Source organism: Oncorhynchus kisutch, unplaced genomic scaffold (assembly GCF_002021735.2).
Source record: "Oncorhynchus kisutch isolate 150728-3 unplaced genomic scaffold, Okis_V2 scaffold1660, whole genome shotgun sequence".
In the NCBI taxonomy this organism is placed as follows: Eukaryota; Metazoa; Chordata; class Actinopteri; order Salmoniformes; family Salmonidae; genus Oncorhynchus; species Oncorhynchus kisutch.
This window is the reverse complement of record NW_022263605.1, coordinates 34,335-48,903: the sequence shown is the minus strand read 5'-3', so window position 1 is coordinate 48,903 and position 14,569 is coordinate 34,335. Positions and strand designations below refer to the sequence as shown.

The 14,569-nt window shown below is 43.2% G+C and overlaps 20 non-coding genes across 20 annotated transcripts; 10 read left to right on the top strand and 10 right to left on the bottom strand.

Annotated features, from left to right (window-relative positions):
* Positions 1–2,928: 2,928 nt before the first annotated feature.
* Positions 2,929–3,000, bottom strand: trnaw-cca (transfer RNA tryptophan (anticodon CCA)). Its single transcript has one exon. It is a non-coding gene; the product is annotated as a tRNA-Trp (tRNA).
* Positions 3,001–3,166: 166 nt separating this feature from the next.
* Positions 3,167–3,239, top strand: trnak-uuu (transfer RNA lysine (anticodon UUU)). Its single transcript has one exon. It is a non-coding gene; the product is annotated as a tRNA-Lys (tRNA).
* Positions 3,240–4,124: 885 nt separating this feature from the next.
* trnaw-cca (transfer RNA tryptophan (anticodon CCA)) lies at positions 4,125–4,196 on the bottom strand. Its single transcript has one exon. It is a non-coding gene; the product is annotated as a tRNA-Trp (tRNA).
* Positions 4,197–4,362: 166 nt separating this feature from the next.
* On the top strand, positions 4,363–4,435 carry trnak-uuu (transfer RNA lysine (anticodon UUU)). The gene has a single exon. It is a non-coding gene; the product is annotated as a tRNA-Lys (tRNA).
* An 885-nt stretch (positions 4,436–5,320) lies between these two features.
* trnaw-cca (transfer RNA tryptophan (anticodon CCA)) lies at positions 5,321–5,392 on the bottom strand. Its single transcript has one exon. It is a non-coding gene; the product is annotated as a tRNA-Trp (tRNA).
* A 165-nt stretch (positions 5,393–5,557) lies between these two features.
* Positions 5,558–5,630, top strand: trnak-uuu (transfer RNA lysine (anticodon UUU)). Its single transcript has one exon. It is a non-coding gene; the product is annotated as a tRNA-Lys (tRNA).
* An 885-nt stretch (positions 5,631–6,515) lies between these two features.
* Positions 6,516–6,587, bottom strand: trnaw-cca (transfer RNA tryptophan (anticodon CCA)). Its single transcript has one exon. It is a non-coding gene; the product is annotated as a tRNA-Trp (tRNA).
* A 166-nt stretch (positions 6,588–6,753) lies between these two features.
* On the top strand, positions 6,754–6,826 carry trnak-uuu (transfer RNA lysine (anticodon UUU)). Its single transcript has one exon. It is a non-coding gene; the product is annotated as a tRNA-Lys (tRNA).
* Positions 6,827–7,711: 885 nt separating this feature from the next.
* On the bottom strand, positions 7,712–7,783 carry trnaw-cca (transfer RNA tryptophan (anticodon CCA)). Its single transcript has one exon. It is a non-coding gene; the product is annotated as a tRNA-Trp (tRNA).
* Positions 7,784–7,949: 166 nt separating this feature from the next.
* On the top strand, positions 7,950–8,022 carry trnak-uuu (transfer RNA lysine (anticodon UUU)). The gene has a single exon. It is a non-coding gene; the product is annotated as a tRNA-Lys (tRNA).
* Positions 8,023–8,907: 885 nt separating this feature from the next.
* On the bottom strand, positions 8,908–8,979 carry trnaw-cca (transfer RNA tryptophan (anticodon CCA)). Its single transcript has one exon. It is a non-coding gene; the product is annotated as a tRNA-Trp (tRNA).
* Positions 8,980–9,144: 165 nt separating this feature from the next.
* Positions 9,145–9,217, top strand: trnak-uuu (transfer RNA lysine (anticodon UUU)). The gene has a single exon. It is a non-coding gene; the product is annotated as a tRNA-Lys (tRNA).
* An 885-nt stretch (positions 9,218–10,102) lies between these two features.
* On the bottom strand, positions 10,103–10,174 carry trnaw-cca (transfer RNA tryptophan (anticodon CCA)). Its single transcript has one exon. It is a non-coding gene; the product is annotated as a tRNA-Trp (tRNA).
* Positions 10,175–10,339: 165 nt separating this feature from the next.
* trnak-uuu (transfer RNA lysine (anticodon UUU)) lies at positions 10,340–10,412 on the top strand. The gene has a single exon. It is a non-coding gene; the product is annotated as a tRNA-Lys (tRNA).
* An 875-nt stretch (positions 10,413–11,287) lies between these two features.
* trnaw-cca (transfer RNA tryptophan (anticodon CCA)) lies at positions 11,288–11,359 on the bottom strand. The gene has a single exon. It is a non-coding gene; the product is annotated as a tRNA-Trp (tRNA).
* Positions 11,360–11,524: 165 nt separating this feature from the next.
* Positions 11,525–11,597, top strand: trnak-uuu (transfer RNA lysine (anticodon UUU)). Its single transcript has one exon. It is a non-coding gene; the product is annotated as a tRNA-Lys (tRNA).
* An 879-nt stretch (positions 11,598–12,476) lies between these two features.
* trnaw-cca (transfer RNA tryptophan (anticodon CCA)) lies at positions 12,477–12,548 on the bottom strand. Its single transcript has one exon. It is a non-coding gene; the product is annotated as a tRNA-Trp (tRNA).
* Positions 12,549–12,714: 166 nt separating this feature from the next.
* Positions 12,715–12,787, top strand: trnak-uuu (transfer RNA lysine (anticodon UUU)). Its single transcript has one exon. It is a non-coding gene; the product is annotated as a tRNA-Lys (tRNA).
* Positions 12,788–13,666: 879 nt separating this feature from the next.
* Positions 13,667–13,738, bottom strand: trnaw-cca (transfer RNA tryptophan (anticodon CCA)). The gene has a single exon. It is a non-coding gene; the product is annotated as a tRNA-Trp (tRNA).
* A 166-nt stretch (positions 13,739–13,904) lies between these two features.
* On the top strand, positions 13,905–13,977 carry trnak-uuu (transfer RNA lysine (anticodon UUU)). Its single transcript has one exon. It is a non-coding gene; the product is annotated as a tRNA-Lys (tRNA).
* Positions 13,978–14,569: the final 592 nt, after the last annotated feature.

Here is a 14,569-nt window from a genome sequence, read left to right as displayed (position 1 = left end):
AGAGCTGAACGTATGGTGGTGGTGTGGGGGGACTGGGCTGTTTGACGGACTTCCCCGAACACCACTGGAGTTTGTACGCTTGTTAACCCTTCTGCTGCCAATCTCTGTTTACCCCATAGGCGTCCAAGATCTCTCACCCGCATACAAGCCCTGGGTCCGAATTTGGCCTACCAGGACCAAGCGCATGGTGGGCCCCTTCAGCTGGGGACCCAACTTACATTGATGCAATTGGCGTCCCCAGGGGGGTAAAGATGAGTTAAACTCATTGACCAAGTGGCTGCAGGCTTTGAATCATCTATTTGTTGGTGGTGTACAGTTAACAAGAATGTAGATCGTATTAACTACATTCATTTCAATGTCCAAAAACTAGGCAATTGGACTCAGCAAGGATTCGAGGCCGTACATGGACAACTGCAGCAACATCATTGAGGCTTTTCAAAATAGAATTGCTGTTGACATGTTTATTGGCAGAACGCGGTGGCGTTTGTGCCATGTTTGGGGAGCAATGTTGTACTTTTCATTCCCAATAACACAGCAACTGATGGTAGTCTTTTTACCGTTGCCCTAGAGGGTCTTTCGCACACTTAATGGTAAGATGAAGCACACTCCGGAGTTGACACCCTCTATGTGGGACTCCTGGATGGATGCGTTTGGTAACTATAAGACCCTGATCTCCTCTGTCCTAGTGTCCGTAGCTGTTTTTTTTTAGCTATCCTAACCCTGTGCGGTTGTTGCTGTATTCCTTGCGCACGCACATTAGCCACTAGAGTAATCACCACTGCCATTACCCCATTGCCCAGCAACCAGACCCACATGTACCCGCTTTTGGCGGTTTGACCTTGATGAGGCGTTTCCACCTTTTCAGGAACCCCCTCTTCCTGTCTACTCCTCTTGGCCACTCCAGGTGTAGCACTTGGAGTGGTCTCCTTTTGTCCTTGCTTATTTACCTCGCTTCGCTGCATACTTGAGGGGGCTTTTTGTTTTTTTTATCTCCTCCTCTGTTTCTCCTATAGTTTTCACGTCTTGATAGACGTGAAGAGGGGGACTCAAAAATTGGTTCCTACCAAATTGTTTGGGTGCTTCATATTTTAGTTCTATTGTTCACGTCTAATAGATGTGAAGAGGGGTATTTGTCATATATACATATATTCATACACATAGCTCATATATTATACAGCGCCAAACTAATCCGCCTGACCTCAAGTCATTGCATGTATCCCTGCCCAAACAGGAACGAACACATACCCACATAAACTGGCTAGAAGCAGTCCGCCTCCAACCCTTCGGGACCATTCAGAAGGCGACACGACAAGACTCTACCTACTTTATTCAATGTATAAAACTACTGTAACCTATGTATAAGGCCCTTTTTTCACCTGACTCCCTACTGAGTTATGTGAATAGGTCCGTGCACGCTAAAAAACTGCAGACAAGATATCATTTGACTAAATAAACTGCCTTTTGTACAACTGAAATCCACTCTGTCCAGCGTCCGTGATTTGGTCTCAACTCTCCAGTATTTGAACACCAACAGTGTCCAGGTTCAAGTCCCTGTTTGGGCGATGCTTTAATGTTCACATTTTCTTCACTATACGCTGTCTTTCTGAACTTGCATTTCCCTTGACTTTCCATGACATGTTTCGACCTGTGGACAAACCTCCCAGAGCCAAAACAGCTTAGTCTGAAGACATCCTCATAGTACCGATAAAGTTTGTCGAACATGTCAAACCATGTTAAAATGATCCTCAGGTTGTCAATTGTCTTAATAATCGATATATTTCAATTTTTAACAGTTTTGGAAACTAGAGTGTTTAATATCCACATCTACCAATTATATGCATATCTGAGCTTCTGGGTATGAGTAACAGAGCACGCTTCTCATCCATACGCCGAAATACTGCCTCCAAGCCAAAAGAAGTTCAACTCCTTGTTCGAAGACTGATTTAAGTCTATCACAGTGCAATCCATTTATCACCAAAGCCCCATATACTACCCACCATTGCGACCTGTACGCTCTCGTTGGCTGGCCCTCGCTTCATACTCGTCGCCAAACCCACTGGCTCCATGTCATCTACAAGACCCTGCTAGGTAAAGTCCCCCCTTATCTCAGCTCGCTGGTCACCATAGCATCTCCCACCTGTAGCACACGCTCCAGCAGGTATATCTCTCTAGTCACCCCCAAACCAATTCTTCTTTGGCCGCCTCTCCTTCCAGTTCTCTGCTGCCAATGACTGGAACGAACTACAAAAATCTCTGAAACTGGAAACACTTATCTCCCTCACTAGCTTTAAGCACCAACTGTCAGAGCAGCTCACAGATTACTGCACCTTGTACATAGCCCACCTACTAATTTAGCCAAACAACTACCTCTTTCCCACTGTATTGAATTTTATTTATTTATTTATTTTGCTGCTTTGCACCCCATTATTTTTTATTTCTACTTGCACATTCTTCCTTGCAAAACTACCATTCCAGTATTTTACTTGCTATATTGTTACTTACTTTGCCATCATGGCCTTTTTTGGCCTTTACCCTCCTGCTCACACCTCATTTGCTCACATTGTATATAGACTTGTTTATACTGCATTATTGACTGTATGTTGTTTTTTACTCCATGTGTAACTCTGTGTCGTTTTATCTGTCGAACTGCTTTGCTTTATCTTGGCCAGGTCGCAATTGTAAATGAGAACTTGTTCTCAACTTGCCTACCTGGTTAAATAAGGTAAAATAAAAATAAATAAACATAAATAAAAGTCTGTCAATCACACAGCATCATCTGATTTAGGAATTTGCAGTGTGCTTCTGTGAGAGACGCTTGTCATGTTAAGCAGCATTGGTTTGGTGGTTTATGTAAAGCCACATTGGTTCTTATGCTGATTCATTGACTTCGCTGTGTAAAGAAGGCAGATATTGCACACATAAAATCCCTGACCACGACTTGATTTGAACACGCAACCTTCTGATCTGGAGTCAGACGCGCTACCTTTGCGCCACGAGGTCTTGTACAATGTGTTTTTTGGAGGGGATGCCTAGTTCAGATTTTGTTGACTGTATCATTTGGAATGAAGACCTGGTTCTCTGGGGAACTGTACCATCTGACAATGCCCCCTCGTCAGCACGTGCCTCTGCCCGGCAGGTAAGGTGTATGAAAATAAGAAAAAGCAGAGCCCGGATAGCTCAGTCGGTAGAGCATCAGACTTTTAATCTGAGGGTCCAGGGTTCAAGTCCCTGTTCGGGCGATGCTTTAATGTTCACATTTCTTCACTACGCTGTCTTTCTGAACTTGCATTTTCCTTGACTTTCCATGACATGTTCGACCTGTGGACAAAACACTCCCAGAGCCAAAACAGCTTAGTCTGAAGACATCCTCATAGTACCGATAAAGTTTGTCAAAACATGTCAAACCATGTTAAAATGAATCCTCAGGTTGTCGATTGTCTTAATAATCGATAATATTTCAACTGGACAATAGCGTATTCAATAGAAAGGAAAAACAACGAAGGGTGCGCACTCGGTCACGCTCGCAAACCAGCACTGCATGCTTCCTAAGCACTGACAGAAAGGTCTCGTTCTTCTTAATTTTTCAGAAAAGAAGCCTGAAAGAATGTCTAAAGACTGTTGACATCTAGTGGAAGCCATAGGAACTGCAATCTGGGTCCGAACCCATTAGAAACTCAATAGGCATTCAATTGAAAACTAGCCACATCAAAAAAAATCCCACTTCCTGGATTGATTTTCCTCAGGTTTTTGCCTGCCGTATCAGTTCTGTTATACGCACAGACGCGATTTTAACAGTTTTGGAAACTAGAGTGTTTAATATCCACATCTACCAATTATATGCATATCTGAGCTTCTGGGTCTGAGTAACAGGGCACGCTTCTCATCCATATGCCGAAATACTGCCTCCAAGCCAAAAGAAGTTAAACTCCTTGTTCGAGGACTGATTTAAGTCTGTCAATCACACAGCATCATCTGATTTAGGAATTTGCAGTGTGCTTCTGTGAGAGACGCTTGTCATGTTAAGCAGCATTGGTTTGGTGGTTTATGTAAAGCCACATTGGTTCTTATGCTGATTCATTGACTTCGCTGTGTAAAGAAGGCAGATATTGCACACATAAAATCCCTGACCACGACTTGATTTGAACACGCAACCTTCTGATCTGGAGTCAGACGCGCTACCTTTGCGCCACGAGGTCTTGTACAATGTGTTTTTTTGAGGGGATGCCTAGTTCAGATTTTGTTGACTGTATCATTTGGAATGAAGACCTGGTTCTCTGGGGAACTGTACCATCTGACAATGCCCCCTCGTCAGCACGTGCCTCTGCCCGGCAGGTAAGGTGTATGAAAATAAGAAAAAGCAGAGCCCGGATAGCTCAGTCGGTAGAGCATCAGACTTTTAATCTGAGGGTCCAGGGTTCAAGTCCCTGTTCGGGCGATGCTTTAATGTTCACATTTCTTCACTACGCTGTCTTTCTGAACTTGCATTTTCCTTGACTTTCCATGACATGTTCGACCTGTGGACAAAACACTCCCAGAGCCAAAACAGCTTAGTCTGAAGACATCCTCATAGTACCGATAAAGTTTGTCAAAACATGTCAAACCATGTTAAAATGAATCCTCAGGTTGTCGATTGTCTTAATAATCGATAATATTTCAACTGGACAATAGCGTATTCAATAGAAAGGAAAAACAACGAAGGGTGCGCACTCGGTCACGCTCGCAAACCAGCACTGCATGCTTCCTAAGCACTGACAGAAAGGTCTCGTTCTTCTTAATTTTTCAGAAAAGAAGCCTGAAAGAATGTCTAAAGACTGTTGACATCTAGTGGAAGCCATAGGAACTGCAATCTGGGTCCGAACCCATTAGAAACTCAATAGGCATTCAATTGAAAACTAGCCACATCAAAAAAAATCCCACTTCCTGGATTGATTTTCCTCAGGTTTTTGCCTGCCGTATCAGTTCTGTTATACGCACAGACGCGATTTTAACAGTTTTGGAAACTAGAGTGTTTAATATCCACATCTACCAATTATATGCATATCTGAGCTTCTGGGTCTGAGTAACAGGGCACGCTTCTCATCCATATGCCGAAATACTGCCTCCAAGCCAAAAGAAGTTAAACTCCTTGTTCGAGGACTGATTTAAGTCTGTCAATCACACAGCATCATCTGATTTAGGAATTTGCAGTGTGCTTCTGTGAGAGACGCTTGTCATGTTAAGCAGCATTGGTTTGGTGGTTTATGTAAAGCCACATTGGTTCTTATGCTGATTCATTGACTTCGCTGTGTAAAGAAGGCAGATATTGCACACATAAAATCCCTGACCACGACTTGATTTGAACACGCAACCTTCTGATCTGGAGTCAGACGCGCTACCTTTGCGCCACGAGGTCTTGTACAATGTGTTTTTTTAGGGGATGCCTAGTTCAGATTTTGTTGACTGTATCATTTGGAATGAAGACCTGGTTCTCTGGGGAACTGTACCATCTGACAATGCCCCCTCGTCAGCACGTGCCTCTGCCCGGCAGGTAAGGTGTATGAAAATAAGAAAAAGCAGAGCCCGGATAGCTCAGTCGGTAGAGCATCAGACTTTTAATCTGAGGGTCCAGGGTTCAAGTCCCTGTTCGGGCGATGCTTTAATGTTCACATTTCTTCACTACGCTGTCTTTCTGAACTTGCATTTTCCTTGACTTTCCATGACATGTTCGACCTGTGGACAAAACACTCCCAGAGCCAAAACAGCTTAGTCTGAAGACATCCTCATAGTACCGATAAAGTTTGTCAAAACATGTCAAACCATGTTAAAATGAATCCTCAGGTTGTCGATTGTCTTAATAATCGATAATATTTCAACTGGACAATAGCGTATTCAATAGAAAGGAAAAACAACGAAGGGTGCGCACTCGGTCACGCTCGCAAACCAGCACTGCATGCTTCCTAAGCACTGACAGAAAGGTCTCGTTCTTCTTAATTTTTCAGAAAAGAAGCCTGAAAGAATGTCTAAAGACTGTTGACATCTAGTGGAAGCCATAGGAACTGCAATCTGGGTCCGAACCCATTAGAAACTCAATAGGCATTCAATTGAAAACTAGCCACATCAAAAAAAATCCCACTTCCTGGATTGATTTTCCTCAGGTTTTTGCCTGCCGTATCAGTTCTGTTATACGCACAGACGCGATTTTAACAGTTTTGGAAACTAGAGTGTTTAATATCCACATCTACCAATTATATGCATATCTGAGCTTCTGGGTCTGAGTAACAGGGCACGCTTCTCATCCATATGCCGAAATACTGCCTCCAAGCCAAAAGAAGTTAAACTCCTTGTTCGAGGACTGATTTAAGTCTGTCAATCACACAGCATCATCTGATTTAGGAATTTGCAGTGTGCTTCTGTGAGAGACGCTTGTCATGTTAAGCAGCATTGGTTTGGTGGTTTATGTAAAGCCACATTGGTTCTTATGCTGATTCATTGACTTCGCTGTGTAAAGAAGGCAGATATTGCACACATAAAATCCCTGACCACGACTTGATTTGAACACGCAACCTTCTGATCTGGAGTCAGACGCGCTACCTTTGCGCCACGAGGTCTTGTACAATGTGTTTTTTTGAGGGGATGCCTAGTTCAGATTTTGTTGACTGTATCATTTGGAATGAAGACCTGGTTCTCTGGGGAACTGTACCATCTGACAATGCCCCCTCGTCAGCACGTGCCTCTGCCCGGCAGGTAAGGTGTATGAAAATAAGAAAAAGCAGAGCCCGGATAGCTCAGTCGGTAGAGCATCAGACTTTTAATCTGAGGGTCCAGGGTTCAAGTCCCTGTTCGGGCGATGCTTTAATGTTCACATTTCTTCACTACGCTGTCTTTCTGAACTTGCATTTTCCTTGACTTTCCATGACATGTTCGACCTGTGGACAAAACACTCCCAGAGCCAAAACAGCTTAGTCTGAAGACATCCTCATAGTACCGATAAAGTTTGTCAAAACATGTCAAACCATGTTAAAATGAATCCTCAGGTTGTCGATTGTCTTAATAATCGATAATATTTCAACTGGACAATAGCGTATTCAATAGAAAGGAAAAACAACGAAGGGTGCGCACTCGGTCACGCTCGCAAACCAGCACTGCATGCTTCCTAAGCACTGACAGAAAGGTCTCGTTCTTCTTAATTTTTCAGAAAAGAAGCCTGAAAGAATGTCTAAAGACTGTTGACATCTAGTGGAAGCCATAGGAACTGCAATCTGGGTCCGAACCCATTAGAAACTCAATAGGCATTCAATTGAAAACTAGCCACATCAAAAAAAATCCCACTTCCTGGATTGATTTTCCTCAGGTTTTTGCCTGCCGTATCAGTTCTGTTATACGCACAGACGCGATTTTAACAGTTTTGGAAACTAGAGTGTTTAATATCCACATCTACCAATTATATGCATATCTGAGCTTCTGGGTCTGAGTAACAGGGCACGCTTCTCATCCATATGCCGAAATACTGCCTCCAAGCCAAAAGAAGTTAAACTCCTTGTTCGAGGACTGATTTAAGTCTGTCAATCACACAGCATCATCTGATTTAGGAATTTGCAGTGTGCTTCTGTGAGAGACGCTTGTCATGTTAAGCAGCATTGGTTTGGTGGTTTATGTAAAGCCACATTGGTTCTTATGCTGATTCATTGACTTCGCTGTGTAAAGAAGGCAGATATTGCACACATAAAATCCCTGACCACGACTTGATTTGAACACGCAACCTTCTGATCTGGAGTCAGACGCGCTACCTTTGCGCCACGAGGTCTTGTACAATGTGTTTTTTTGAGGGGATGCCTAGTTCAGATTTTGTTGACTGTATCATTTGGAATGAAGACCTGGTTCTCTGGGGAACTGTACCATCTGACAATGCCCCCTCGTCAGCACGTGCCTCTGCCCGGCAGGTAAGGTGTATGAAAATAAGAAAAAGCAGAGCCCGGATAGCTCAGTCGGTAGAGCATCAGACTTTTAATCTGAGGGTCCAGGGTTCAAGTCCCTGTTCGGGCGATGCTTTAATGTTCACATTTCTTCACTACGCTGTCTTTCTGAACTTGCATTTTCCTTGACTTTCCATGACATGTTCGACCTGTGGACAAAACACTCCCAGAGCCAAAACAGCTTAGTCTGAAGACATCCTCATAGTACCGATAAAGTTTGTCAAAACATGTCAAACCATGTTAAAATGAATCCTCAGGTTGTCGATTGTCTTAATAATCGATAATATTTCAACTGGACAATAGCGTATTCAATAGAAAGGAAAAACAACGAAGGGTGCGCACTCGGTCACGCTCGCAAACCAGCACTGCATGCTTCCTAAGCACTGACAGAAAGGTCTCGTTCTTCTTAATTTTTCAGAAAAGAAGCCTGAAAGAATGTCTAAAGACTGTTGACATCTAGTGGAAGCCATAGGAACTGCAATCTGGGTCCGAACCCATTAGAAACTCAATAGGCATTCAATTGAAAACTAGCCACATCAAAAAAAATCCCACTTCCTGGATTGATTTTCCTCAGGTTTTTGCCTGCCGTATCAGTTCTGTTATACGCACAGACGCGATTTTAACAGTTTTGGAAACTAGAGTGTTTAATATCCACATCTACCAATTATATGCATATCTGAGCTTCTGGGTCTGAGTAACAGGGCACGCTTCTCATCCATATGCCGAAATACTGCCTCCAAGCCAAAAGAAGTTAAACTCCTTGTTCGAGGACTGATTTAAGTCTGTCAATCACACAGCATCATCTGATTTAGGAATTTGCAGTGTGCTTCTGTGAGAGACGCTTGTCATGTTAAGCAGCATTGGTTTGGTGGTTTATGTAAAGCCACATTGGTTCTTATGCTGATTCATTGACTTCGCTGTGTAAAGAAGGCAGATATTGCACACATAAAATCCCTGACCACGACTTGATTTGAACACGCAACCTTCTGATCTGGAGTCAGACGCGCTACCTTTGCGCCACGAGGTCTTGTACAATGTGTTTTTTGAGGGGATGCCTAGTTCAGATTTTGTTGACTGTATCATTTGGAATGAAGACCTGGTTCTCTGGGGAACTGTACCATCTGACAATGCCCCCTCGTCAGCACGTGCCTCTGCCCGGCAGGTAAGGTGTATGAAAATAAGAAAAAGCAGAGCCCGGATAGCTCAGTCGGTAGAGCATCAGACTTTTAATCTGAGGGTCCAGGGTTCAAGTCCCTGTTCGGGCGATGCTTTAATGTTCACATTTCTTCACTACGCTGTCTTTCTGAACTTGCATTTTCCTTGACTTTCCATGACATGTTCGACCTGTGGACAAAACACTCCCAGAGCCAAAACAGCTTAGTCTGAAGACATCCTCATAGTACCGATAAAGTTTGTCAAAACATGTCAAACCATGTTAAAATGAATCCTCAGGTTGTCGATTGTCTTAATAATCGATAATATTTCAACTGGACAATAGCGTATTCAATAGAAAGGAAAAACAACGAAGGGTGCGCACTCGGTCACGCTCGCAAACCAGCACTGCATGCTTCCTAAGCACTGACAGAAAGGTCTCGTTCTTCTTAATTTTTCAGAAAAGAAGCCTGAAAGAATGTCTAAAGACTGTTGACATCTAGTGGAAGCCATAGGAACTGCAATCTGGGTCCGAACCCATTAGAAACTCAATAGGCATTCAATTGAAAACTAGCCACATCAAAAAAAATCCCACTTCCTGGATTGATTTTCCTCAGGTTTTTGCCTGCCGTATCAGTTCTGTTATACGCACAGACGCGATTTTAACAGTTTTGGAAACTAGAGTGTTTAATATCCACATCTACCAATTATATGCATATCTGAGCTTCTGGGTCTGAGTAACAGGGCACGCTTCTCATCCATATGCCGAAATACTGCCTCCAAGCCAAAAGAAGTTAAACTCCTTGTTCGAGGACTGATTTAAGTCTGTCAATCACACAGCATCATCTGATTTAGGAATTTGCAGTGTGCTTCTGTGAGAGACGCTTGTCATGTTAAGCAGCATTGGTTTGGTGGTTTATGTAAAGCCACATTGGTTCTTATGCTGATTCATTGACTTCGCTGTGTAAAGAAGGCAGATATTGCACACATAAAATCCCTGACCACGACTTGATTTGAACACGCAACCTTCTGATCTGGAGTCAGACGCGCTACCTTTGCGCCACGAGGTCTTGTACAATGTGTTTTTTGAGGGGATGCCTAGTTCAGATTTTGTTGACTGTATCATTTGGAATGAAGACCTGGTTCTCTGGGGAACTGTACCATCTGACAATGCCCCCTCGTCAGCACGTGCCTCTGCCCGGCAGGTAAGGTGTATGAAAATAAGAAAAAGCAGAGCCCGGATAGCTCAGTCGGTAGAGCATCAGACTTTTAATCTGAGGGTCCAGGGTTCAAGTCCCTGTTCGGGCGATGCTTTAATGTTCACATTTCTTCACTACGCTGTCTTTCTGAACTTGCATTTTCCTTGACTTTCCATGACATGTTCGACCTGTGGACAAAACACTCCCAGAGCCAAAACAGCTTAGTCTGAAGACATCCTCATAGTACCGATAAAGTTTGTCAAACCATGTTAAAATGAATCCTCAGGTTGTCGATTGTCTTAATAATCGATAATATTTCAACCGGACAATAGCGTATTCAATAGAAAGGAAAAACAACGAAGGGTGCGCACTCGGTCACGCTCGCAAACCAGCACTGCATGCTTCCTAAGCACTGACAGAAAGGTCTCGTTCTTCTTAATTTTTCAGAAAAGAAGCCTGAAAGAATGTCTAAAGACTGTTGACATCTAGTGGAAGCCATAGGAACTGCAATCTGGGTCCGAACCCATTAGAAACTCAATAGGCATTCAATTGAAAACTAGCCACATCAAAAAAAATCCCACTTCCTGGATTGATTTTCCTCAGGTTTTTGCCTGCCGTATCAGTTCTGTTATACGCACAGACGCGATTTTAACAGTTTTGGAAACTAGAGTGTTTAATATCCACATCTACCAATTATATGCATATCTGAGCTTCTGGGTCTGAGTAACAGGGCACGCTTCTCATCCATATGCCGAAATACTGCCTCCAAGCCAAAAGAAGTTAAACTCCTTGTTCGAGGACTGATTTAAGTCTGTCAATCACACAGCATCATCTGATTTAGGAATTTGCAGTGTGCTTCTGTGAGAGACGCTTGTCATGTTAAGCAGCATTGGTTTGGTGGTTTATGTAAAGCCACATTGGTTCTTATGCTGATTCATTGACTTCGCTGTGTAAAGAAGGCAGATATTGCACACATAAAATCCCTGACCACGACTTGATTTGAACACGCAACCTTCTGATCTGGAGTCAGACGCGCTACCTTTGCGCCACGAGGTCTTGTACAATGTGTTTTTTGGAGGGGATGCCTAGTTCAGATTTTGTTGACTGTATCATTTGGAATGAAGACCTGGTTCTCTGGGGAACTGTACCATCTGACAATGCCCCCTCGTCAGCACGTGCCTCTGCCCGGCAGGTAGGTGTATGAAAATAAGAAAAAGCAGAGCCCGGATAGCTCAGTCGGTAGAGCATCAGACTTTTAATCTGAGGGTCCAGGGTTCAAGTCCCTGTTCGGGCGATGCTTTAATGTTCACATTTCTTCACTACGCTGTCTTTCTGAACTTGCATTTTCCTTGACTTTCCATGACATGTTCGACCTGTGGACAAAACACTCCCAGAGCCAAAACAGCTTAGTCTGAAGACATCCTCATAGTACCGATAAAGTTTGTCAAACCATGTTAAAATGAATCCTCAGGTTGTCGATTGTCTTAATAATCGATAATATTTCAACCGGACAATAGCGTATTCAATAGAAAGGAAAAACAACGAAGGGTGCGCACTCGGTCACGCTCGCAAACCAGCACTGCATGCTTCCTAAGCACTGACAGAAAGGTCTCGTTCTTCTTAATTTTTCAGAAAAGAAGCCTGAAAGAATGTCTAAAGACTGTTGACATCTAGTGGAAGCCATAGGAACTGCAATCTGGGTCCGAACCCATTAGAAACTCAATAGGCATTCAATTGAAAACTAGCCACATCAAAAAAATCCCACTTCCTGGATTGATTTTCCTCAGGTTTTTGCCTGCCGTATCAGTTCTGTTATACGCACAGACGCGATTTTAACAGTTTTGGAAACTAGAGTGTTTAATATCCACATCTACCAATTATATGCATATCTGAGCTTCTGGGTCTGAGTAACAGGGCACGCTTCTCATCCATATGCCGAAATACTGCCTCCAAGCCAAAAGAAGTTAAACTCCTTGTTCGAAGACTGATTTAAGTCTGTCAATCACACAGCATCATCTGATTTAGGAATTTGCAGTGTGCATGCTTCTGTGAGAGACAATTAGTCATCTTAAGCAGCATTGGTTTGGTGGTTTATGTAAAGCCACATTGGTTCTTGTGCTGATTCATTGACTTCGCTGTGTAAAGAAGGCAGATATTGCACACATAAAATCCCTGACCACGACGTGATTTGAACACGCAACCTTCTGATCTGGAGTCAGACGCGCTACCTTTGCGCCACGAGGTCTTGTACAATGTGTTTTTTGGAGGGGATGCCTAGTTCAGATTTTGTTGACTGTATCATTTGGAATGAAGACCTGGTTCTCTGGGGAACTGTACCATCTGACAATGCCCCCTCGTCAGCACGTGCCTCTGCCCGGCAGGTTAGGTGTATGAAAATAAGAAAAAGCAGAGCCCGGATAGCTCAGTCGGTAGAGCATCAGACTTTTAATCTGAGGGTCCAGGGTTCAAGTCCCTGTTCGGGCGATGCTTTAATGTTCACATTTCTTCACTACGCTGTCTTTCTGAACTTGCATTTTCCTTGACTTTCCATGACATGTTCGACCTGTGGACAAAACACTCCCAGAGCCAAAACAGCTTAGTCTGAAGACATCCTCATAGTACCGATAAAGTTTGTCAAACCATGTTAAAATGAATCCTCAGGTTGTCGATTGTCTTAATAATCGATAATATTTCAACCGGACAATAGCGTATTCAATAGAAAGGAAAAACAACGAAGGGTGCGCACTCGGTCACGCTCGCAAACCAGCACTGCATGCTTCCTAAGCACTGACAGAAAGGTCTCGTTCTTCTTAATTTTTCAGAAAGAAGCCTGAAAGAATGTCTAAAGACTGTTGACATCTAGTGGAAGCCATAGGAACTGCAATCTGGGTCCGAACCCATTAGAAACTCAATAGGCATTCAATTGAAAACTACCCACATCAAAAAAAATCCCACTTCCTGGATTGATTTTCCTCAGGTTTTTGCCTGCCGTATCAGTTCTGTTATACGCACAGACGCGATTTTAACAGTTTTGGAAACTAGAGTGTTTAATATCCACATCTACCAATTATATGCATATCTGAGCTTCTGGGTCTGAGTAACAGGGCACGCTTCTCATCCATATGCCGAAATACTGCCTCCAAGCCAAAAGAAGTTAAACTCCTTGTTCGAAGACTGATTTAAGTCTGTCAATCACACAGCATCATCTGATTTAGGAATTTGCAGTGTGCCATGCTTCTGTGAGAGACAATTATCATCTTAAGCAGCATTGGTTTGGTGGTTTATGTAAAGCCACATTGGTTCTTGTGCTGATTCATTGACTTCGCTGTGTAAAGAAGGCAGATATTGCACACATAAAATCCCTGACCACGACGTGATTTGAACACGCAACCTTCTGATCTGGAGTCAGACGCGCTACCTTTGCGCCACGAGGTCTTGTACAATGTGTTTTTTGGAGGGGATGCCTAGTTCAGATTTTGTTGACTGTATCATTTGGAATGAAGACCTGGTTCTCTGGGGAACTGTACCATCTGACAATGCCCCCTCGTCAGCACGTGCCTCTGCCCGGCAGGTTAGGTGTATGAAAATAAGAAAAAGCAGAGCCCGGATAGCTCAGTCGGTAGAGCATCAGACTTTTAATCTGAGGGTCCAGGGTTCAAGTCCCTGTTCGGGCGATGCTTTAATGTTCACATTTCTTCACTACGCTGTCTTTCTGAACTTGCATTTTCCTTGACTTTCCATGACATGTTCGACCTGTGGACAAAACACTCCCAGAGCCAAAACAGCTTAGTCTGAAGACATCCTCATAGTACCGATAAAGTTTGTCAAACCATGTTAAAATGAATCCTCAGGTTGTCGATTGTCTTAATAATCGATAATATTTCAACCGGACAATAGCGTATTCAATAGAAAGGAAAAACAACGAAGGGTGCGCACTCGGTCACGCTCGCAAACCAGCACTGCATGCTTCCTAAGCACTGACAGAAAGGTCTCGTTCTTCTTAATTTTTCAGATAAGAAGCCTGAAAGAATGTCTAAAGACTGTTGACATCTAGTGGAAGCCATAGGAACTGCAATCTGGGTCCGAACCCATTAGAAACTCAATAGGCATTCAATTGAAAACTACCCACATCAAAAAAAATCCCACTTCCTGGATTGATTTTCCTCAGGTTTTTGCCTGCCGTATCAGTTCTGTTATACGCACAGACGCGATTTTAACAGTTTTGGAAACTAGAGTGTTTAATATCCACATCTACCAATTATATGC